Source organism: Pinus tabuliformis, chromosome 6 (assembly GCF_031772625.1).
Source record: "Pinus tabuliformis cultivar Carrire ecotype Pingquan chromosome 6, CPIR1, whole genome shotgun sequence".
Classification (NCBI taxonomy): Eukaryota; Viridiplantae; Streptophyta; class Pinopsida; order Pinales; family Pinaceae; genus Pinus; species Pinus tabuliformis.
The window spans coordinates 909720418-909745892 of record NC_142292.1 but is presented as its reverse complement, the minus strand read 5'-3'; the positions used below and the strand labels follow the sequence as shown (position 1 = coordinate 909745892).

Sequence of the window (25475 nt, the reverse complement as noted above, 5' to 3'; positions counted from 1 at the left end):
GTGACAATGACATTTTTTTTCTCCATAAGAATCAATGTTTGAAGGGGCCGGGAGGATCCAAGAATCATTCAGTTCATGAGGAATATATGAGAACATAGAGACTGTCTTTGGAACTGTAGGTGGCGGGAGAGGAAAAAAAACCCATCAGGGAAGAACCTTTCAATAGACCGGTACCAATACTGACATAAGAGTCTGGTATTGGAGTTTCTGGGCAATGTGAAATAATCTAGGGTGCAAAAGGATAGCTATTCCATTGTGAGTATCCTTCCATCCAATGAAAATAGGATGATATGAAAGACAGTAGAAACAATGGCAGTCATGGCATAAGTCCAACTATGACTCAACAACATATTATAGTTGAGTTTTCTATCCATGACTTCGATATCCACTGTTACCATTTTCCCACTCAAAGTGATGGGGTAGCTGGTAAGGTAACCTTTTGGGATGAAAGTGTGGTCGTTGAAAGCTTTAAGGGAATTCAACGGTGGTAAGAAGGTTGGAGAACCCAAGGCAAGCCAACATGAAGATGACATGACACATGTCGAAGCACCTTTGTCAATGACAGTTCTATGTACTCCTCATCCTTTCAAAAATATTTGCACCTAGAATGCAAGCTAGTGTGAAAGGGGAGTTTTACATTTGTTCATGTAAAAAATTGCAAGCATGGAATCCTAAGGGTCTACCCCACCAATTGCTAAAGGAAGAGCTTTCCTTTGTGTTGAACAAGTTTGCAATACTTCGAGCGTCGACATAGTTGATGGTGCTTGCACCAAAGCTATATAATATTGTAGTTCTGGCCAGCATGTGCATATGTATTATGGGTTGTGTGACAAAGTGCCCCTTTTGGGGAGTGAATCACAAGATCAACAACTGGCCGTTTGATATGAAGATCATTAGGTGGTGGTGGGTTTTGACTCGAGGAGGCTTCCTCAGCATTAGCGACTAGAGTTCCATAAGTTTTGGCTCTGGCTTAAAGATCAACCGTTTCAAAGGTGTAAATGGTAGATGGTCCTTCACCAACTTAAGGATGATTTGAATAGTTGTTGCCCCCTTGTGGGGGTTGAAGCTAGTTCACAATAAGATGCTTCTGCGGCTAAGCAGGGAAAGGGTTGTTTAGACTGTAGGGTTACAGTTTCCTTTTGCGAAAGGAGATCTGTGCATTTGCGGAGATGTGGACAATGATGTGTCATATGGTCTTCCATATAGATCCTGCAAGGGAGCTTGACATCTTTTTCCTTTCCACTATCAAGAGGTGCAACGTCTTTCTGCTTTGGGTTGGATTGCTTTGCTGACTGCTCTTCAAAAGGAGCGGTCTTTTTATTGTTCTTATTCTTACCATCGCTTTTTTGTGTAGACTGTACAGAGTTTATTGTGGTGGTAGGAAGAGAAGCCAATTGGGTAGTGGGGTCAACTAATAATTGGGCAATGTGACCGCTAAGTTGTTTTATAGCAACCTCGGAGATAGCGTCATTAATACCATCAGCGTGCGCACTGGGTTGCTGAGTCGCAGAAGCATTAGAAGTTCTAGGGGCATTGAAAACGACATCTTATGATGTGCCAGACTATGAATAAATTAAACCTAAGTGCTAGGCATGATGAATGGATTGGTCTTCCGTGACTGCACCACCTAATGCAACATCCTTAGTGATTTGAGGGAGAAGATATTTGCAGAACCAATCCGCTAATAGATAATCTAGGAGGGGCGCTTCGATTAGCCTTCGCCTATGTCTCCATTCATGGATGTGATTGAAGATGTGGCTGGCAGTGTCCTGACATAAAAAAGTAAGGAGTTCCATCCTAGTTTCATAGAGGATGTGTAGCTGAAAGTTTAAAAATTCCATCGCTAAAGTGCCAAAGGTATTGATTGATGCACGTGGTAACTCAATCTACCACTTGGCCGCATTGCCAGTAAGGGTGAGGGGAAAGAGCCTAAGTCAGATACTATCATCCACCATGGAGTTACAAACACACCATAAATGATAGGTGGTGATGTGTGTACCCGGATCCTCCCCTTGTTTCCCTTCGAACTTCGAGATGTCTGTGGGAATTTTGTGTGGGATTGGAGGCCAAAGTAAGTTGTGAAAGATGGGGTCATTGGTGAGTTTGTTCAAATTGGGGATGTCAAGCGTTGCCAAGAAAGGAAAAGTATTTGATGCCCTCGATTCAAACCAAGGTGATGACAAATGACTTGAGGTTCCTTAAGGTCCTCCCATCATATTGTTCCAATATTATACATAGGATGCTTGGAATAATAATTTCCTTGGGGAACAGTCGTATATTATGGTTGTCCATAGGGGTTGTTAGGCTAGGGGATATAAGTGTCCCCAGGATAAGGAGTACCCCCTTGACTCATTTGAGGTTGAGAGTGGGGTGCCCATATGGATTGAGCGAGACCTTGTTTGAAGGATCCTATTAGCCACGTAATTAGCCATAGTCTCTTGACTGACATATGGAGGATTTATGTCAATCAATGACTATCTATTTTGTCCTATAAATGGAGAGGGAACAGTAATGTTCCCGATCAGTATATGCATATTGGGAACATTGCCCCCAGGCATTTGAACCTAAGGGTTGGAACTAAACAATGGATTCCAACCAAAAGGGTTGCTAAAGGGACCTGTGCTAACTACGCTATATAGAGCATTATATGGAGCACGTGTTGATGGTCCAGGAGCTAACACAAAAGGGGTGGAAACTAGTATGTACTAGGTTCCACTCATGTTGGGTGTAACTATGGTGCTCAAACCTGGCATAGTTGGGATAGTTGGGTTTTCGATCAGTGGGTTGGTACTGACTGTTGAATGGGGATGTGGAGGTGGACCAAAAGTGTCCACAAAAGCCCATGACCCATTATTCGTCGATGGGATCTTGGGTATAGGTTCAGCAAAAGACATAGGAGGTATAGGTGTAACTGGAATCAATACTGGTCCCAATGGATTCATGATCAAAGGATTATAAGGAGGAATGAAACCTTCAATAAATAAATATTTTGGTAAACTTGAGTCATGGGATGTCCAGACTGATTCAGTGTTAGATCTGGGAGATTGATTACCTGAAGTGCATAATCCAACTCACTGGGGCTCGTTGGATCCTCCATAATTAGTGGAGGAAGACCTTGTAGCTATCTAGATTGACGACGAGGGTTGTATGTAGCCATGATGACCGATAAATTTTATCAATATATTTTACAGTGATATTGATTAAAGTCTTGATTATAAAAAACTGGCACCTAAAAATAAAAAATACTCTAAATAAGTCAATCAACAAGCAGAGGGTATGACCATGTCTAATAACCATCGATTGCTAGAGATGAAACCTAGTATCACAATGGATAAAAGAGAGAATTGGCCAAATGTACAATTATTATTACACTTGAGTTTCACTCGAACCTTAGATTAAGGGGCAAAGTACTCTCATGAAGATGAACACCCTCCCTAAAACCAAAGATAGAGTAGGTTCGTCTGTTTAGGTACCAGGGCAGCCAACCCTAGTCACCTTGTGTTCGTTCCTAAGAAGTATGGCCACTATGGTTACCTCAAATCATAGACACTACTGGGAGGACATGATTGTAGATAGTACGTTGTGTGGGCAGGATACACGAGTCCCCAAATTAGCTCTGATATCCCCGATACATAGAATACCCAAAGGAGATGTAAGCAAAGGAGGGCTACCTTCATTTATAGTCTGATGTTGTCTCACATTTAGCTCAGCTTTGACTGGAGTGCTCCTAGATAGTATGCGTGCAGAAAGATTTCCCTCGTTAATGACACTAGTTTCGGTGTATGATCTTGGGCAGTTAATTCACAACTGCCTAACCCAAGATCCTAGCCGAAACTAATATGTGTTTACTCAAAAAAGAGTTGCTGATTGATTTTATTACGATGTAAATTTTAAATGTACTTTGTTAATGTCTTCGGTAGGGGTGTTGACGTATGAAGTTATGTGGGACTTTGACTCAAACCATGCAGAAAAAATGATTTAAATTTCACTTCAATGAATGAGTTGATTCTACAAGGAAGGAGTCATTTATACATCAATATATACCATGCATCCAGTATAGTAAAACACAAGCACAACCGACAAAAATACAATTCTCTCTAACAACTTTTAAAACCAAATAAATGTAGATCTAACCAACTAAGCAGAAAAAACTGTAAACATTTTGTATTTTCTTTTTTATGAAAAACATAAGCAGTAAATCTATTTTCCTAAAAAGATTTTTTTTTTCAGGAAACATGCACGACAGTAGATCCCTAATTAGTCTACAAGCAACTTTCGCAACCCATGAGTTCAGAAAACTAGCTGCTTATCAAGAAGTGGTTGGATAATGCACTGTAACAAAGGACATGTAGAGTTAGTGGCTACACTAACGCTCTGTTTTCAAGGCCATGGTGCTCTATAAAGCACTACTTTCACAGGTAGGATGCACTAGTGAGGAATAAGCTCTAAATCAAGGTTGTGGGGATCAGATCTAAGGTTGAGCACTGAGAGGAGGGTGTTGTATAGTCCTAAGTGGTCAGAAAGGGGATCAAGAAGTACAAGTAGGCTTGGAAGAAAGAGAAACCTGGGAAATTTCTGGGAGAAAACCAGGACCTAAGTGTAGTCCCCAGTGGAGTCACCAATTCTTCTATAGTGATTAATACACAGGTGATTGTGGTGCTGATAGCCTCAAGGATCTTCCCAAGATCCTTGTAATATAGTAAGATTAGTTGTTGCTGGCCCAGAGATACATTCACATATATGTATTAGTGAAATGATAATCAAAATAAGAAGAAGGATTGTTACCTCATATCTTGGTGTGGTGTTGTTGAAGAATGCAAAGTAGCGGAGTGGAAGACCCCTCAACTAGCTCCAAGATCAATACCTATACATAAACAAGACAAGGCATAATATCACAGCATATAACTTCAACAATCAATACAATAATACATAGGGATATCTAACTGCATACATATAAGCTACTCATAATCATTAGTGTTGCATAAACATGTAAATAAAACACAATATCAATGCCATGGAGTGGAAAAAACAACTGCAGGTCTATATTAATGATAGGAAAGAGTGATTACAACCATTAGTTGCATCAACCTTCCCTTACTCCTCTAGCTCCTCTCTCTCTCTCTCTCTCTCTCTCTCTCTCTTCTTAACCTCTTGAAGAGCCAATGTCTAATACAAGCTTCGAAAGTGAATAGGAAATCCTTTCAATACTTTTGACCTCTTTCACAATGGCCCTAGCCTCAAATATATAGCATGAGAGGATAAGCCTTGCCAAATATTTCATGAGTTATTTTGGGCAAAAGCAGAGATGTTTCCATGCTTTATCACTCTTTCCCTATTTGTAGACTCCATTAGGAATAGAAATTCCTCAAACAGGTCGAATATGGATGTTTCCCTACTTTATGAGCTAACATAGGAGTGAATATAGGGATATTATTTGGTCAACTTTCTCCTTTGACCTCCAGAAACTCACTTAAGTTGACTAACGCACCTCCCGAGGCAACAAACAGAGTTACCCTAGGGACTAACGCACTTGATGCATGGCTAGGAAGCTTTATAAATCATCTTGCTAGTTCCTGGAGAGCGTTAGCTTGGAAAATAGGCCTATGAACTTGGTCAATATTTCAGTCATCTTACCCTTCTCCTTTGAGCTGATGAGGAGGTCATTTTCCTATGTGTTGGCTTAGTGGGTCCTGACCCAGGTTCAGAGTTGATTGCGCAAATAAAACCCTACACTACTGGCACTTTCGGCATCAACCCGTGTAGTGCAGGCTGAAGTCTCACCTAAAGCAGTATGGGAGGATGCTGGAACCAAGTTTCTGCATCCATAGATCAGTGTGATATCTTTTATTGACCTAGATCTACCTTCGCACAAATCTATTAGCCCCTAGGGCTTAGTAATGCAACTTCTTTTAAATGGCCTCTAGACCTTTACGAAGGTCTACGATAGGTCTTTGCGGACCCTTAACAGATGAACCAACCACTTACGCTCACCATAAAATGACCCTAGATCTAAGTTCATGCAGATCTACTTAAGTGCTTAATATACATAACATAATGTATTATAATCTTTACAAAAGTACTTAACATGCATTGCGTACAGTTAATAAGACTTATCCAATAGAGTTGTGCATCAATAAATCAATAATTCATAATGACATTATTCCATCACATCATATATCACAAACATAAATAAAAGAAGTAAATAGATAAACACATGAATTTCTTCAATAGTATTCTTTATTGATCTTCAATATGAGGTTACAGACTCAAATTTCCCTGTGCACTTAGCTGCAGGGGTCCATGCACTTAATTGTAGACTCTACTCTAGACCTCTGTGCACTCAGCTACGGAGCCTTTTTCCTTCTATCTACCCACTACTTACTTTCCCTTTTTCTCCTCTCTTAGTCGTAGACATCGATCTATGCCTTAGATTCTCTAAGACACACCTATTTATAGATTTTTACATACAATCTCATGGTCCGCAGACCATGGGTGGATCTCAAAACTGACTCATATTTACATAGACAAGGGGCTAAAACCCCTTTTGACTCCTAACTATCTACGCGCTCTGCATCCACAACTTGCAGAGACTTTACATATTTTTACCAAAATTTACATCAAATCTTGGGTTTCTACCCCAAAACTGACCCAGAGGACCCCATCCTAATAGGCCCACAACACAAAGGTATTGACTCACCCTCAAGTCACTCGACTGGCACGGTGATCTTGCTGCAAAGATCCCACAGCTCCACCTGTACAACTGCAACCTCAGTAGCACTCTGCGTAGCTGCCTGCTTGACCTCTTCTACATTGCTTTGTAGTTGGTCCTTCCACGACCAGCTTCATTGTTTGCTATTTTTGTTGTAAGCCTGTCATCTTTTCCTGAATGTTGGTTGATACTTCGTAAGCTTCTTCTAACCAAGGTCCCAACTTGGCCTTAGGCATGGCCTCCTTCTTATAAGCTACTTCTACCTGTGCGACGAGTTGCTTTCCCTCCTACAACTTGGCGAGGCGTTGTGCTGTAGCAATTAAGTGCATCGTCAACCTGACCTCGTCATACTTCTTCTGGAACTCACGAATATCTATATTCAATATCTACAGGTTTGGGTCTTCCTACATGGTTGTTACCAACTCCATCACCTATTCAAACAAGGTCATGCAGTCAGTGACTGCGGCATCCAATGTGGCCATCCCTTCCTTGATGGTAGCTCCGTGCTACTCCTTGACCTTGGATGGAGTCGTAGGCTGTAATTTGAGTTGAAGCTCTATGATCTTCATATTGAGTTCAAATTGAACTCGCCCAACTTCTGCCTTTACCTTGCACACTCCTACAGCTAGTTTCCGGATCTTGGATTCTAGTTGTGTATTCTCTGGAATGTGCAACTCCGGCACTATTCTACATGCTTCTACTACCACGACCTCCAGCTTGGAACTTTGTGCCTGTATTGTATCTTTTTCATTCCAGGAGTGCATTTTCTCGGCGAACATTTCTTCAATTCCTCCATCACCCCTGCCTGCAGTGCATGAATAAATTCATTGGGGAGCATTTCAATGTTCAGCACAATGTCCTTGAGGGTACTTAAGATGATTTGGTCATCAGTAAATTCTGCACGTAGGAACCCTTCCGGTAGAGAAACTGTGCGAAGGTCCAATGTCTTGACCAATTCTATAGCCTGATTCGTCCCTGGTGCCAGGCTCACTTATGCGACGCTCGCTTGACCTACGCCCTCTTGCATCCTGCTAGTTTGGATCTGCAACTTGCGTAGATCCTTTTGGATGCTCCCAAGTGTTTGCATGTAATACTACTCAAACTGTTGTAGCATTTCAGTTGTAGTATCATAGAATTTGTCACAGATTTCATCGAGATTGCCCTTTGTCAACACCATGGGGTCAACCTACGACTTGTCCGATTTCTTCTTTTTTCGGGGACATTCCCACTGATCCTGTCCGTGATTTTTCAGTTGAAACAGGGCGCTCTACCCCGCAACTCCTCTGCCACCCTATTCAGACTGTTCTTCCTCCTCTGTCGCAGGTGAAGGTGATTTACCACTTCTCTGTGATTCGCGTTGCTATTGCTCGACCTACTCCTTAGCAGCGCACTCCTTCTCCATCCGAGCCTTCTTTATGGCTTCCTTCTTTCGCTATGCAGCCAACTTTTGCGCATCCTGCTTTGTTGCATCTTTCCTTTTCTTTTTTGCTGAGCTTCCCACACCCTTACTGGTTCTAGCATCCAAGTTGGATGGGGTGTGCCATTCTACTGGAAATCACTTGATTACCTCCTGAATTTCTATATTTGCGACCAAGTATGGTAAATCATACCATTTATGCTGCAGATCCTTCCGTGCCTAAATGTAAACATGGTGGAAGTCATCCTTGAACATGGCATAAGCTAAAGATTGCTCATACAAAGTTGGAGACAACTATGGGCACTGGTTGATGGCCATGAGGATGCTTGCTTCCATCAAAACCCATAATATATTTGTTTCTGTGACCCTTGTGGTGTCCTTTGTGGCCCAAAGGGAGGAAAACTACGCAGCCTTTGACAATCCTTCTTTCAATGGAGGAAACTGGTTGTCCTCCGATAGCTACCATGCGACCAACACGATGGAGAGCATAAACCAATCATAGTGGAATGGCTTGGTCTCATCCTAGACCTTGTGGAAATTCGTGAGGAATTTGCTACATAGGTACCTTGACCAGTTAAATTGCACGCCCTTCGTGCATTGTGTAGCTAAAGAGACCACGGGCGCTAGAACTTCAGCTGCGCGACCCTTATTTTATTGAATATCCACGCAACTTTTTCACAAGTTCAACTCCTTTTTCATCTTGTTCACAAAATATTTTTCGCCTACCTTTCCGCCAAACTCCTTGGCTAGATTCAATCCCTCATTTGGCAAGTGCGTGATCCTGTGGAAGAGCATGTCTGTGATGGGTATAGGCCCTCCTAGCCATAAGAACCCATTGTAGACTAGAGTAAGCAACTAACGCACATAGGTCATGTTGATAGTGGTGCAGTGATAGTGGGGTACCCACAATAGGTTCAACAACGCGGAATTCTCCACTCTGCAGATCCATTCCACTGTTTTTAACTCACTGACACTTAAGTCTAGGTAATAGACACATATCCTATACTTTTTTGTCACGAGGTGAGGGAACCTAGTCTGCCAGGTCCCAATCTTCTATCTTCAGAAGGGGGATCTGCACAAGGCACAAACCTTCAAAGGGGACTTGCTTCAGCAGTGGGGGGATATAAATAACAAATGTGTCTGAGTCCGAGTCCTTTGTGACCTTTGTTTTCCCCTTGCACAGATGGATATAGTCTGACAGCTTTGAAATGGGCTCCATTCCCTCCGTGTCTATATCCTTGGTGCCCTATCCTTCCTTGGCCTCTAAATCGACAACCCTCTCCGGTTGCTTGTCTTTCTTCTGCTTTTGAGTTACAGACCTTTTTTAGGTGACGCGCGCACCAACACTGGGTTCTTCTGCTTATCCTTCTTCAGCGTCTGGGTTTCTCTAACAAGGGTAGGCTTCGGCCTAGGTGACCTCAACGTCATAGGCACACGAGCTAGGGCTTCCATACTCACAACCTCTGGAGCAGCTCCTTCAGACCCGACATCTCCCCTAGTTCTCACAGTCTCAGCAAGGCTTGTTCCTAAAATGGTTTCAAGGATGAACTTCTAATTCAACTCTAGTAAATTGGAAAATGCAGGGCTCATGACCAAATCCTCAAAGAACAAGTGGTTCATAAGTAGCATATAGCTCAGCTCAAAATTTCTAAGTGTGCAAAGTGTTCTCTGTTTGACCAGCATGCGTAATTTATAAGGGTTTTTGAATTCATATCCGACTGTTCCCCCAAAAAATCGATAATTAATGTTGTTTTGGTGGTAGATCTTCAAAGGTTTTGGCCTTAAGTGTCACCAGCTTTCTCCTCTTAACCGTCTTCTGGATGTAAAATCATGAACAGTGAATCCAATGATCACTTTCTTGCTATGTCGCGTGGCACCTCCCTCTGTAGCGCAGCTTCCTCCGCACAACTTCTTATACTGCGAGTACACCATTTTCCACGTAACTAGCCTGCCACATAGTCCTCCAATCTTGGTAGTGTAGTTTATAGTCCCACGCTCCCTTGCAACTTCCTGGAGCACTAAGACTGTCTTGTCGCCATATATTCATTGTGTAGGATCCCCTGTATATGGCTTCAATCAGCTTCCATTCACCCTTCTTGGACACAGTTCTCCATTCAGCTTCGCAAGCTGAACTGCGCTTCCATCTGTAATTTCTTTGATAAAATATGGATCAAGCGAGTGCATTTGAAATTTCCCCGGGAACTTAGTGAACTTGCTATCATATAATAAAACCAAATCATTTACCTTGAACATTTGTAGCTTGATATGTTGATTGCGCCATTCCTTTTTGCATTCCTTCTATACTTGTTGATGGAATCCAGTAAAGAATTTGTCTTCTTCAAGCTCCATCAGCTGTGCGAGTCGTTCTTCCAAGCCTTCACGATCTTCCATACCTGTGAAATCTGCTATGTGTAGACTAGGCATGATATATTCCTTAGGCATCACAGCTTCTACACCATAGACCAATCTAAAAGGTGTTTATCCTATAAGCTTTTTGCAAGTAGCCTTGTATGCCCATAGCACTGCAATTATTCACACGTCCCAATCATTCCACTCCATGTTACAAATATTCGTCAGTGCATTCTCCAAATCTTATTAAAAGCCTCAACTATTCCATTAGCTTGAGGATGATATTGTGTGCTCTTCTGATGATAAACCTGGAACTCTTCAGTCAATGCACTGATCGTTTCATTTAGGAAATGTGTACCCCCGATCACTCATCAACACTTTTGGGCAGCCAAATCTGGTTAACACATATTCAAACAAGAACTTCATTGTTGTAGCCCCCATACAATCCTTCACTGGCTGTGACTCCATCCATCTGGTTAGATACTCTATCGTAGTGATGATATAGCGCACACTTGTCTTCTTCCCAGGGGGTTGGATTGGCCCAACGAAATCAATTGCCCATTTTTCAAATGGTTGCAATGATACTTGAGGATTCAGTGCAAACTCTTCTCTTTGTGATGGTCTGCTCGTTCACTAACATGCATCGCATGCCTTACAATATGCTTTATAATCTTTATGCAGCATAGGCCACCATAACCCTGTGCGCAAAATCTTCTACACTATCGTCTTTCCTCCATAATGTCCACTTGCAACCCCTCCATGAGCTTCAGTGAGGATGATATTCCATTCAAAATATGGCACATATCGTCGCAATATCTTGTCTGAGCCCATCTTATACAAATGTCTTGCAATCACTAAAAAATCTGCCACACGCACTACTAGTTCCTTCTTTTGCTGACTATTATATCCTTTCAGCATCGTCCATGTAGTAAAAAAGTGGATAATATCTGCAAATTGTTTATCTATTATGCACACCATGAAGAGTTGTGCATCGGGAAACCCTTCCTCCAAATTGGTAGGCTCCTCTCCTGTCTCAATCCATGACAGATGGTTAGGTCCTACATTCAACCTCCTTGGCTTCACAATCACCTCAAAGTCATACTCTTGGAATAGCAGCAACCATCGGCAAATCTTCCCCCCCAACACAGGCTTGTTGACCAAGTATTTCAAGGAAAAATGATCTGTGTACATTTTGAAATGTCCACCCAACAATTAGTGCCTGAACATTTGAAGTGTGTATACCATAGCCAATCTTTCCCATTCTATTGTTGAGTAATTCTTCTTAACCTTTGATAATTTCCCGCTCGTGAAGGCTATAGGGTGGTCCATTTCTCCCTAACCGACCTATGTTAGCACTGCTCCCAACATAATGCAAGAGGCATCGACATGTACGTGGAATTCCTTTTTCCAATCCGGGAAGACCAAAATCGGTGCGGTGACCATCTTCTCCTTCAATACATCCAAACTGCACTGACATTCTTCATCCCAACAGAATGTAGCGTCCTTCTTCAACAATTTCTCCATGGGCGTGGTAATCTAAGCATAAGCCTTGATGAAATTCATGTAATATCATGTATGTCTAAGCATTGCACGCAACTGTTTGACACTTCTTGGGGCCTCCAAATTTACTATCACTATGATCTTGGTAGGGTCCACCATCAACCCTTTCTTTCACACCACATGACCCAACAAGATCTCAAAGGGAACACAGAATAGACACTTCTTCAGGTTCAGCGCAATCTGGTATCTACGGTACGTATCCAACATCAGGCGCAGGCTTGCTACATGGCGCTTTACTAAACCAAACACCATCTAGTCATCAAAATACACCTCCAATAACTTATGAATAAACTCATTAAACACTACTATAACTACACGAGAGAATATGGCAAGCACATTCTTAAGTCCAAACGGCATGATAGTACATTGAAAACAACCCCATTTCATTGCGAAGGTTGTTTTGCTCCTATCCTTTGGCACAATCTTCATCTGATGGTACCTGGAAAATCCATCAGTGAACGAGTAGGCCTCCTACCCTCCAACATTGTCCAATACCTCATCAGTGAAGGATGTCGGAAAAGGATCATGGATGCATGCATCATTAAGCTTCCTTAGGTCTACACAAATCCTTATTTCTCCCTTCTGTTTCTTCTCTTGAACCACCATCGGGCTTACCCAATCAGATTCTTCCATAGGTTCAATGATGCTTGCTTCTAGCATCTTATCCAACTCCAAGCATACCTTTTCCTTATATTTGGGATTAAGGTGAAATAGCCTTTACTTAATAGACTTTGCGTCCAATTTCAAAGTGATTTTCATCACACCCAAGTCACCTATGATGCCCTTTAGGTCCGAAAACTTGGTAGGAAAAATATCCCGGTACTCGCGAAGTAACTCAACAACTCTATCCACTGTGGAATCATCCCAGTAGTCTCCAATCTTCACAAATTTTGGCTCTGCTTCAATACTAATGTTTACTTGCTTGGTTTTCAATGGAGCAGTGATGTTTGGGTTTTCTATTTGCGGACCTTCAACCTCGTGATGGCCTTCTGCCTTTGGAACATTGATATTTCTTGGATCTTCATCCTCCCTCTCAGCAGTCACATTATAGAATTCTAGCGAATGATGCAGCTCGGTGCTCCAGTCCAGTTGAACCAACACCAAAGGATCCTGTGGAATTCTGAAGATCATTTCCTTAATCTCCTACAGAGCTTCATCAATGCATTCGAACCCATATTCAAAACTGAAGGTCATTCAAAATCCTTCCTTAATATATCCCACTCCACGGTGCCATGGTGTAGCTCCATTTCCAGATACCAATTCATAGGAATTGTATCCAAATTATGACAGAATTAGTGCACCCACTCCAGCTGCGACTCTGTTCCATAAGCTTTAGTCCACTTCGCTAAATGATCACGCTGATCATTTTTCCCATCATACTTCTCAGTTAATTGAATTTTAGGATGAGAAAATCGCAACCTCATCATCCTTTTGTAATCTCACCATTCATCAAAGTTGTCATTGTGCGTACCCCACCATCGAGTCGGTGTAGCGCATAGTGCCAAATCCAGTGCTTGGAAGCAATGATCCTCAAGGAATTCTCATTCAAATATATCTAAAAACTTATCCACATCAGTTAATCCATCATAATAGGGTAAATGTCTTACCTCTCATGACACACAGTGCAACGATTTAGTCATCATGTTACAGCACAACATACATACTTCATGCAACCTATTCTACCAATGCTCCAATTCTTCATTTGAATCCAAGGTACAAGAGCTTTCCCAGTCCCATGAAATCCTTCCATTAGCTATTGGATTAATCCAATATTGATCTCGTGATGTTATTTTGTAGATTTGGTCCAAGTCATCATCACTCTCTTCGTAGTCATGGACTGGTTCAGTATAGCATGGTCCTTTTGCAAGGTCCAATGGTACTACAACCCGAAGAAATTTCCCCTAAAACGACATTGTCCTCTTATTTAAGTTGATGACTCCATTCATATCAATGGCCCAGTCAATTCCAAGGAGTGTGGGGTATGGATTGTTGTTGTCAATGATCTCTATTACTTCAAAATCAGCCAATGCACTCACACCTTCTATATCTACGATGAATCCATGTAGTCATCCCATAGGGATGATCTTCTACTAGTTGGCCATTCTCAGCTGGATAAGAGACCACTCCAGCACAGGTCTCCCCATTCTCTCCCATATCTATTTAGGCAAAACATTCACGTCAGACCCCAGATCCAGAATGACCTGGTCCATCTCATAATATCCTATCTGTGTGGTGAGCCTCATCTCATGTCCTGTTCTTGCCTTACGTTTGCCAGTTTTTCTTACTACGTGGTTTCCATCAAGAGCATTTTCTTTACAAGCACACTTGTTGTTGGCTCGAATTATTCATCAGGGAAAATACCCCGGGTTCAGGCACGGAAGGCTAACAATGGTCCGATGTAGTTTAGGATAGTGTTGGCATTTTCACCTCACCCCGAAGGGTAAGGAGTCCCACCCAAAGCACGCCGCAACCAAATAGCGAGAAGGGCTCAGCATGGAATCGAGGGGATATAAGTTGAACATAGGCAGTCATACACATATGCATTTATAATACATGGAACAAAGATAATGATACCCTAAACTCATACACAAGGACTCATCATAAATACCATAGAACTAACAGCATTCTAGTATCGATCTAGAAAGCACCAGCTTCATGCAACAAGAAGACTATTTAAAATTTTTATAAGCCATAGAACATGATGTGCAATGCATTATGAGTCTTAACAACCATCAACTCGGATTACATTAAAGCAACAGAACATAATACATTATAACTTGGCCTCTTGCCATAAAAAATACATCAAATACCTGGCTTTGTAGCTCAGGTCATATCTGCTCTGCAACCCAGTTCCTCAGTTTCTAGCTCTTCTTGCTTCTGCTCTTATGTCTATGTACCTCCTTGGCAACCCAATCCTTCAGTGCCTAGCAGGTCCATCCACAGCAACAACCCCAACAATTAACAAAACCCAACAATAGTAACAACAACCTCTTCCTTTCTATTCTTCCTCTTTTTATATCCTTCCCGACTGCCTGGACTGCCATTTCTCACTCTACTGCTTACTTCCTAGACTACCTCTATGCCTTCCTGTCTCCTCGGATGCCTTTGGCTTCCACTGCCACCTTGCCATCACCTTTCCGCTACTTCTCATTCCGCCATCCAACCATTACTGCCATTTGTCCTTTCCCATCCTATGGTTGGTCAAAACTGGTCAAAACTCTTCAAAATAAACGAAGGCTCCAACAGGCCCTGACCATAATTTCTTGACTCATCCCCAAGTCAAGTCATTTTGACCTCTGGCAGCTTTGTTGTTGTTTCCATGGGTTCTATGGGTGGTGGTTGTGTTGCTACTGACATTGTTTCCACTGTCTGTTGTGTCGACACCTCTGTTGCTGCGATACTTTCTTGTGGAATAGGCATCTCTTCCATTTCAATCCTAGCCTGTGATGTGGCATTTGTTTCTGTGGCCCTTTATTGACCTTGTGGCTCCTCTGTTCCAAACAAAGGCTCCAACTTGGGGACTGTTGTTGTCGTCTACTGCCTGAAATCACTATATCGCTGGATAACCAAGTCCCAGTTTGCGAGGATTGCATTTGCACTTTGTGTGAATGCCTCAGTTGATTATGAAGTTAAGGTTGTCGGCTGTTGGGCTTGCAGGCCATCCAATTGTTGGTTGCTTGAATCGCATGCCTCTTTTAACAGCAGAACCTACATCCGAATCGGGGGCCGCAAGTCTCAAATTCCTTTTTTCATCTTGGTCGACTCCTCCTCAATTGCATCAACCTAGGTCTTGAGGATATCGATTTATTCATTTAGTTGCTAGAGCTGAGTAGGATCTATGCATGCCCATGTGCTGGCATATAGAGATTGAATCTATTCTCGCAACGTGTAGACTTGGTGATTATTCAGAGCTAGAATGCTTGACCAATCGTGGACATTTCCCATTAAGGCATATCCATGGGTGAGGGCATCGTCTACTGCTTGTTTCTTTGTCTCAAGTTCTCATACCTTGCTTTCAAATAAGCGTGCATAAATTTGTATAAGGTCTGGTAGTGCAGACCTTATGGTCTCTAGCTTCCTCTTCATTTCAGAATTTTTGTTGCTAGGCATATGCACACAGTTTGTATATGATCCTAGCAGTTGATCAAAGAGCAGGTGAACATGTTCATCGGTGCTTCCGTGTTGGCTTCGGTGATGGTTGGCCACATGGATTGGAATCTCTGAGTAAGGTGATCCACTTGTGATTACAACCCTATATTTGCCTCTTGCAGGTGATCCTGTTCTTCTGTCACTGTGAGCAATTGCATCTTCTGCTACTCATCTTCCTTAGCTAGTTTCTCATGCAGGCTCTCGGCCTTATGGGCGGCTTGCTGAATGAAAGAAAATAACTGGGCTGATGACCAGTGATAGAGTGCTAGAAATTGTTGTTGTAAGGGTAGGCCCTTGCAATGGATTTATCAGAATGTGAAGCGGGTGAATGCTCTTGCTTGGATGGTTGTTGTGATGGCAGGGTAACTGTGGTGTGGCTGGGGTGATACTAGGGTTTGGGGGGACTGTGATCTTTATAAGTAGTGCAGGTAGGTATAAGCCAGTCCTTTCTCCCTGCCAACTGGTATCCAGGTGTATTCCAGTTAGTGGGTCCAGTCCTAGCATTGGTGTTGTACTTTCGGTGGGTGGTATCCCTAAGGTCGAGGTGCCACCTTCTTTCCAGCCAGTTGACTAAACTTCTGCTTCCACAAATAGTCTCCTGTGGCTGAAGGGGAAGAGCTTGGACGTTGTTGTGGAGGTGGAAGTTGTTTGCAGGGATGATTCTCGCGATGGATGTACTGCAGTGGCTGTGGTGTTGGGGATTTCCTTGACTATGGTAGTTGTGGGAATTTGGTGTTTGACCTCAACAGTGAGATCGATGACTAGGGTTGGGGTGCTAATTTTCGGCTCTTTGGCTGCCAGATTTTTGATTTGGGGGGTGCAGATAACTCGCTTCTTTTGTGGCTTGCGTACTAGTGTCATGGAGGGAGTCTGGGCTACACTCGTGGGAGGTGCCATTGAGAGGGGTGGTGTTATAATGGGGAACAACATAGTTGAACCTTGAAAATGTTCGGGATAGTCACCCTCACCTGGCTCGAAGCTTGTGATTGTCCTTCTTACCTCGAACATTTTCTCCTCCATTTGGTGCAGCATTGGTTGGAGTACTTTAGTTGCCACCCTTCTATTGTTACTTTCTGCCTCGTCTCCCTCTTGGTTCTGTGGTGCCAGAGCTCCGAACAGGTACCTGGGCTTTCCTTCTATTATTTTGGAGGCCACTCCCGGTCAGGACTCTACTTCTCTGTGCAAGGCCTCCTCTATTAGGCTAAATCTTTGTGGCCTTAATTTGAATGTGGTGGGGTTGACACACTGTGGTCTGAGATAAGTATACGCATGTGAGGCCCTGAACAAGAGGTCGCCTGAGAACTCATCAAGGAGAGTCTTGGGTATTCTCTCCACAGACTGAATGGCATCCACCATCTGTGCGTACCAACTCTTGAAGGTCGTTTCAATGATCTATTTTATGTTGGGATCCCCCGATGCCCTCCATGGTTCATATCTAAGTGAAATTGGCTAATATTCAGTGATAGTTTCCATCTACCTCTCTGGTGGTGGCCTCCACTTCCACATTTCTAGCATCATTACCAAATATCCAAACACAAAGCCAGTGCTCCACCGGTAGACATCTTCACATGCCTTAAAGAGTTTGTTGAGTACGAAGGCTACCCAGTTGAGTATCTCACCCTAGCAACAATGTTATGCTATTAACACCATGTCCAGGGTGCACTCGTTTCTCATGAAGTGCCTCATCATCTTTCCCACAATAAGGGAGCAGGAAAACCGGATGTTATCCTTGTTGATTTTGTCTAGCTTCGTGCCTTCCCCCCCCCCCCCCGACTCCATCCCATAGCGGGTGTAGATGTTTCCCTTTGTCAGTTTCTTTCCTCACTTGGCCCCAACATGGAATGTTGTGCTGACTGCATTCCCCATGTTTGCCAACCCAGTTAATCGATAGATATCTTCAGCATGGATCGGGTATTCTCTGTCCAGCCATAGCGAACCTCCATGCATCCTGCTGGCTAATAGCTTAGTATACTGCATGGCGGCCAGTTGGGTGATGAACATAGGTAGATTTCTCAAGGTGAATAGCATGGAATTTTGTAGCCCTTTGAAGTTTCCCCTGATTTTGGAGGCCCTAGTACCATCCTCCTGTTGAAACTCTTCTGCATATGCCTCTGTTTTCATTGCTGGGAATTGGAAATCGTCTGTGAAGTCGTTGTCAATGAGGTTCGACCGCTCATATTTCCCATACAGGTCATCCAGAACTTCGATTCTTGGATCTAGAGCAGTTTTTGGGACTGATATGATTCTCTTTGCCATTGTTCCCCTTCTTCTGTAAACAATTTGCACTGGTGGTCTTCTATTTCTCCTATCCTGCTCCTGTTCTTCCGAGTGCTCCTAGAATCCTTTTGGTGTTTGAAATTCTACCATTCCCTTAATTATTGTAAGATTTATGTAGCGAGTTCTGACACGACATCCCCTAACTGATGAGGCTTTAATCAACTAATTACTCCAGTGGCCTTTCCATGTATTTTAGCTATCTTTTTGCCGTCGTTGGCTAACTGGTACGTGCCAACTATGACGTGGGCTTGGAAAGTACAGAGTGGGTTGCATGGCATCTTTATTATGCCGTGATGGGATTATTTATTAACTAATTCTATGCTTAACGGGAAAGATTTTGCGACCCTACCTTGATAGTTTCCTCATTGATTACTTAATCAGGAAATAAATATTGGTACGACGGATGGGATGGGTGCATGTGTGGCCATCAATTTTGGAAAAAGTTCTAACCTACGTGTATTCTGTTGATAGTGTTTGACATGCACAACTACTATTCCTGCCAACTAGGCCTGCTGACTCTACGGACACTACCCCTCGACCACAAATGGGTTGCGGTATCTCTCTACTGGACGCAACCTTATTATGTGAATATAGATATATATATATATATATATATATATATCTGCGGAAAGGTTTTAGGCATGTGCCATTCACCCATCCTAGTAGTAGGATTCCATCCAGCTGCACAAGTCTTACTGCACCTGATTCTTTTATATGTGTAATTATGAACGGGCCTAACCAGTGTATATGTAGTTTTGCTGGGAACTTGAGGAACTTGCTGTCATAGAGGAGCACTTGGTTGTTGACTTTGAATGATTTCTTCTTGATGTGCCTATCGTGCTAAGACTTCTATCTTCGTTGCTCGATAGATTAATGGAACTCCGCCAGGAACCACGTTTCATTGAGCTCTAATAGCTAGTTCAATCTATCCCACAAGGCACTGTTATCGGTCATTCCTGTTGCCTCTGAAATCAACATACTGGGTAGTACGAACTCTGGGGGCACCACCGCCTCTCTACCGTATACTAGTTGGAATGGAGTTTGTTTATGGAGTCTTTTAACTATTGTTCTATATGCCTAGAGTTTCGCTAGAATTCTTTCATCCTAGTCAACTCTGTTGGCTGATACGATTTTGTTTAGCCCTCTTTCTAGTATCTTGTTGAATGATTCTACTGCACCATTTTCTTGTGGATAGTAAGGGCTGCTCTTGTGATGTTGTACCATAAAAGTTGTTAATAAGACCTGAATTGTCTCGTTCAGGAAGTGTGTACCCTGGTCACTTGTGAGGCTCCTCGGGCATCCGAACCTTGAGATGATATTTTCAAAAATGAATCGCGCCATGGTTTCTGTTGTGCAGTCTTTTACTGGGGTGGATTTTTCCCATCTTGACAGGTATGCTGTGGTAGTAATTATGTATCGAGATTTGGAGTGTCGTGCTAGTGGGGAGATTGGACCAATGAAATCTACCGCCCACTTATCAAATATATGCACCATATGGACCGGGTGTAGTGGTAGCTCATCGCGTCGGGAAGGCCTTCCAACTCTTTGACAGACATCGCATTCATTGGCGAATGCCTTCAAATCCTTATGTACCATAGGCCACCATAGTCCTACTTGTAGTATCTTCCTTGCAGTTGCCTTACCCCCTACATGGCCTCCTGTGACCCCTACGTGGCACTCCCATAAGATATCTTCTCTTTCATGTTGTAGGACATAGCATTTGAGTATCTAGTCTAAGCCCATTTTGTAAAGGTGTCCTGCTATGAGTTGGTAATCCGTTGCTCTAACCACCAGGTTCCTTTTCTGTGTTGCAGTGTAGCCCTGTGGACAACTGCTTGTTGTGAGCAAAGAAGCAATTTCTTGTAGGTGGTCGAGTATGGCTTCTATCTTGAATAAAACGACATCAGATAACCGGTCATCTATTGCTCTATCATTCTTCCCTATTTCCAGGCGAGAAAGGTGATCCGGGCCTACATTCAGTCTGCCTGGCTTAACAACTACTTTAAACGTGAACTCTTGAAATAATAATAGCCATCTGCATATTCTTCCCTCCAGTATCGGCTTGTTTACTAGGTACTTCAGTGCAGAATGGTCTGTGAAAAATTTGAATGGTGCACCCAGAAGGTAGTGCCTAAACTTTTGGAGAGAGTAGACCATTACTAGAGCTTCTCGTTTTGTTGTTGTGTAGTTTTTTCTGCTGTGGAGAGACTTTTTCTTGCGTAGTATACTGGATGATCCATCTTCTCTCCTGGTTGCGCTAAGACTGCTCCAAGTGCTGTTCCAGACGTATCAATATGTACATGGAACATTTTCTTCCAGTCAGGGCACACCAATATGGGTGCACTTACTAACCTTTCTTTTAGTTTGTCCAGTTCTTCTTAACAATTTGTTGTCCAAATGCATTCCTCTGTCTTCCTTAGAAATTTCTCCATTGGGGTTATTATGGCTGCATAGTTTATGATGAACCTTTTGTAGTACCCCGTATGGCCTAGTATAATTTTTAACCCCATACAGAATTACCTGCATATGAATTCTAAAACATGGAAAATAAACAATGCAAGAGCATAACACATAAAACACATATACATAGAGATTTTCCCTTGGATCCCAAAACCAAGACTACCAACTTGATTTTTCATTATGTTCATTTCAATGTTACAATACATATTTATACATGCCAAAGCATCCAATACCATGGACCAAAAACCATCGCATCCAAAAAAACATGTGCGAAAATCATGCACAAAACCATAGAGTGGGGTTACAGGTACTGCTCAAACCACTGTGACCCCCCCTCTAACCCCCTCGTTAACTACGTGCGCTAGTCGTGGAAAGAATATAACACAACCCAACATTCTCCCACTTATTGTTTTCTTTCCACAGGGGGCCACAAGAGAGCTTAGTCATTTATCCACCCCTGCAATGCCCATTGTTTCTCTACACCAAGAGAACTTCTCAAAGCTCACAGATTTTGTCAATGCATCTGCACTATTCTTCAAAGTGTCCACCTTTACCAGCAACACCTTTTTTGTCTTCTATCATATCCCTCACAAAGTGATACTGAACATCAATGTGCTTTATCCTTGAATGATATGCAAGGTTATTTGCTAAGAAAATTGCACTTTGGCTATCACAGTCTATCTTTATAGTTTCCTGTACTAACCCCATACTTGAACACAATCTCTGCAACCAAACTGCTTCCTTGCTTGCATGAGTGTCTGCCATGTATTGTGCCTCTGTAGTTGATAGTGCAACTACAAATTGTTTCTTACTCATCCAACTAGCTGCACCTCCAAATAGGTTAAACACATACCCACTTGTAGATCTTCTCTGATCCAGATCCCTAGCCCAGTCTGCATCAACAAAGCCATGAATATCCAACACTCTATCCAATCCTAGTCTTCCTTGGTAGCACAAACCATAATTACTAGTGCCACGCAAATACCTGAAAACCTGCTTCACTGTTGTCCAATGCTCCTTCCCTGGTTTTGACATAAACCTGCTCAATACTCCCACTGCATGTGCAATGTCTGGTCTAGTACAAACCATTGCATACATCAGGCTACTGACTGCAATTGCATATGGAACATGTGACATGTCATCTTCCTCTTCTTGTGTCTTGGGACACTATTCAGCAGATAACCTCACACTTACAGGAATAGGAACCTTCACTGGTTTACTATCATCCATATTAAACCTATGCAGAATTGTGTCAACATACTTCCTCTTGTTTAACCAGAGCTTCCTCTTTGCCCAATCTCTTTTAATTTCCATGCCCAAAATATAGTTTGTAGCACCAAGATATTTCATGTTGAATTTGGAGGACAATTGGGTCTTTAAATCCTGGATAATTTCTTTGTCATTTCCAACTAGCAAAATATCATCCAAATACAAGACCAGATAAATAACACGGTCACAAATTAATTTAAAATACACACAGTGATCTGCTTTGCTTCTTGTGAAGCCAAGTCCCCGTATAAACGTATCAAATTTCTGATACCCCATCCTTGGTGACTATTTTAACCCATAGAGAGACTTATTTAACTTGCATACTAGTTATTTCTTACCCTTCACCGCAAAGCCTTTAGGTTGCTTCATGTAGATTTCCTCTTCTAGATCCTCATGAAGAAATGTTGTCTTCACATCCATTTGTTCTACCTCAAAATCAAAAGCATCAATAATAGATAAAAGTAATCTAATAGAAGTTACCTTCGCAACAGGAAAAAAAATATCACCAAAATCAATTCCCGACACCTGGGAATAACCTTTTGCTACCAACCGAGCTTTGTATTTCTCCACCTTTCCTTCTGCATTTGTATTCTTCTTGAACACCCATTTGTTGCCAATGGGTTTCCTTCCAGCCGGCAACTCCAATAGATCGCAAGCCTAATTTTGTGCAAAGATGCCATTTCATCAACCATGGCCTCTTTCTAGAGTTTTCCATTCTCTGAATCCACTGCTTCCTTCACAGTTCTGGGATCATCATTAGTAATACATAAAGAAAAATTTGAATAGAAAGTAGATGGACTATACCTCTCTGGCTGCCTTCTTTCTCGAACTAATCTGGCTCTTCATCTTCTGATTCCTCCTCTACTGTAGAGTCATCAACCATGGCCTCTTTCTAGAGTTTTCCATTCTCTGAATCTACTGCTTCCTTCACAGTTCTGGGATCATCATTAGTAATACATAAAGAAAAAATTGAACAGAAAGTAGATGGACTATACCTCTCTGGCTGCCTTCTTTCTCGAACTAATCTGGCTCTTCATCTTCTGATTCCTCCTCTACTGTAGAGTCCGATTCTTCCTCCTTTAGCTCAAACTCTATCTTCTCAGGTTCCTTTGGTTGAACTTCATGTTTAATAACATCTTTCACCTCTCTGAACACCAAATATCGTGTGTACACAACCTTCCTTGTTACTGGGTTCCAAAGCTTATAACCCTTTAAACCATCCTTATACCCAATAAAGATGCACTTTTCAGATTTACTATCCAACTTGGTTCATTTCTCCTTTGGAACATGTACATATGCATCACATCCAAATACCCTCAGATGTGAAAGAGAGGGTTTCTTACCAGTCCATACCTCTTGTGGAGTCTTATCCTCCAATGCTGATGAAGGTGACCTGTTGACCAAGTAACATGCAGTATCCACTGCCTCTACCTAGAATTCCTGTCCTAACCCAGCACCAGTGAGCATTCTTCTTTCCCTTTCCATCAATGTCTTGTTCATTCTTTCTACAACTCCATTTTGCTGAGGTTTATATGGAGTAGTCTTCTGCTGTGCTATACCACACTTCTTAAAGAATTCTTCAAATTCCTTGTTGCACAACTCTCCACCATTATCTGTCCTCAGCACCTTTATCTTATTCTCTGTTTGATTTTCAATGAGAGCCTTAAATTCTTTAAGCTTGTCAAAGACTTCAGAGTTCTTCTTAAGGAAATATATCCATGTATTCCTTGAGAAGTCATCTATAAATGATACATAGTACACAGACTTACCCAATGATGGAACCTTCACAAGTTCAAACACATCACTGTGCACAAGCTCTAATATTTGTTTCACCCTCTTACTACCAAAGGGGAAACGCACCTGATTTTGCTTCACATATACACAATTTTCACAGAAATCAAAATCCAGAGAGCTATTATTCATACCTTCTACCATACCTTTACCATGAAGTATTTGAAGGCCCTTCTTTCCAATATGTCCAAGCCTTAGATGCCACGACATGGTCTTCTCTCTAGAGACCACTAGATTTTCTGCTTCACTTTCATGAACCACGGAACTATTGCACCCATCAACAACAGTGCTACCTTGCAGCTTGTACAGAGTTCCAATCTGAACTCCCCACGTCAATACCAGTGCTCCCCGAACCATCTTGCAAGTATCCTTTTTGAACACTGTTTTTACACCTGCATCATCCAACTTGCTAACAGAAATCAGATTTCTGGCTAATGCAGGAATATGCAGAACACCCGGAAGTGTTCTAACCCTTCCACCTTGCAACTTCAACTTTAATTTTCCATGACAAATGATTCTAGCCTTCCTGTCATCCCCCAAGAACACATCACCACCACTCATACTCGCAGAACCACTCTCTATGGGGAGTGAAGTGAATGGATGCACCTGAGTCAATCAACCATGCCTCATGATCTACATGTGTATTTGAAGAAGCCAAGTACACATCCCCACCTTCATCTGAGGTGGTTTTCGCCTTTGTAGAAGGAGCATCATCAGATCCCTTTGCTTTATCACGAGATTTATATTTACAGTCCTTTTTGTAGTGCCCTTACTTTCCACATTTCCATCACACCACCTTTACAGGTTTTCCTGGAGATTTATATCTCCCTCTAGATTTAGATCTCCCACTCGATGACTTATTTTTGTTTCTGTTATGGGATTGTCCTCGTACAGACAAGGAATCACCATTCTGGCTCTTCGTATTTTTCCATCTCATCTCCTTCATCAGCAAGGATGAGACTATTTCATCAAACTTCAAGGCAGTTGCATTACTACCTATTGCAATAACCAGACTATCCCGCGAATCTGGTAGAGAACACAACAAACTGATGCACTTATCTTCGTCTGAAATTTTAATATCAATAGATGCTAACTGAATTACCACAGTATTAAATACGTTTATATGCTCTGTCACCGAGTCTCCATCTTTCATCCTCAGATTACAGCTTTTTCTGTAGGAACAGTTTATTCACCAAAGACTTAGATTGGTACAAAGTCCCTAACTTGTCCCATAAAGCCTGCGTCGTATCTTCCCCTGATACATTCAACAATACTGAATCTGAGACACACAATCATATTGTGCTCTTTGCGTTCCGATCTAACTTCTTCTATTCTTCATTGGACACTCCCATTGGTTTAGTACTCGGATCTACCGCGATCCACTGATCTTTATCCACCAACAGATCCTCCATCTTGAGTTTCCACAACTCAAAACTTTGACCATTAAATTTCTCGATCTCTATCTTTCCACTGCTCGCCATCTTTTTTCACCAA

At 42.2% G+C, this 25475-nt stretch overlaps 1 long non-coding RNA gene across 1 annotated transcript in view; it reads right to left on the bottom strand.

The window, feature by feature from the left end:
• Nucleotides 1–25475, bottom strand: part of LOC149261895 (uncharacterized) — a 135033-nt gene that overhangs the window by 54690 nt on the left and 54868 nt on the right. Inside the window, exon 2 of the long non-coding RNA XR_016248680.1 lies at nucleotides 4786–4864. This is a non-coding gene — a long non-coding RNA (uncharacterized LOC149261895). The remainder of the gene's footprint in view (nucleotides 1–4785; nucleotides 4865–25475) is intronic.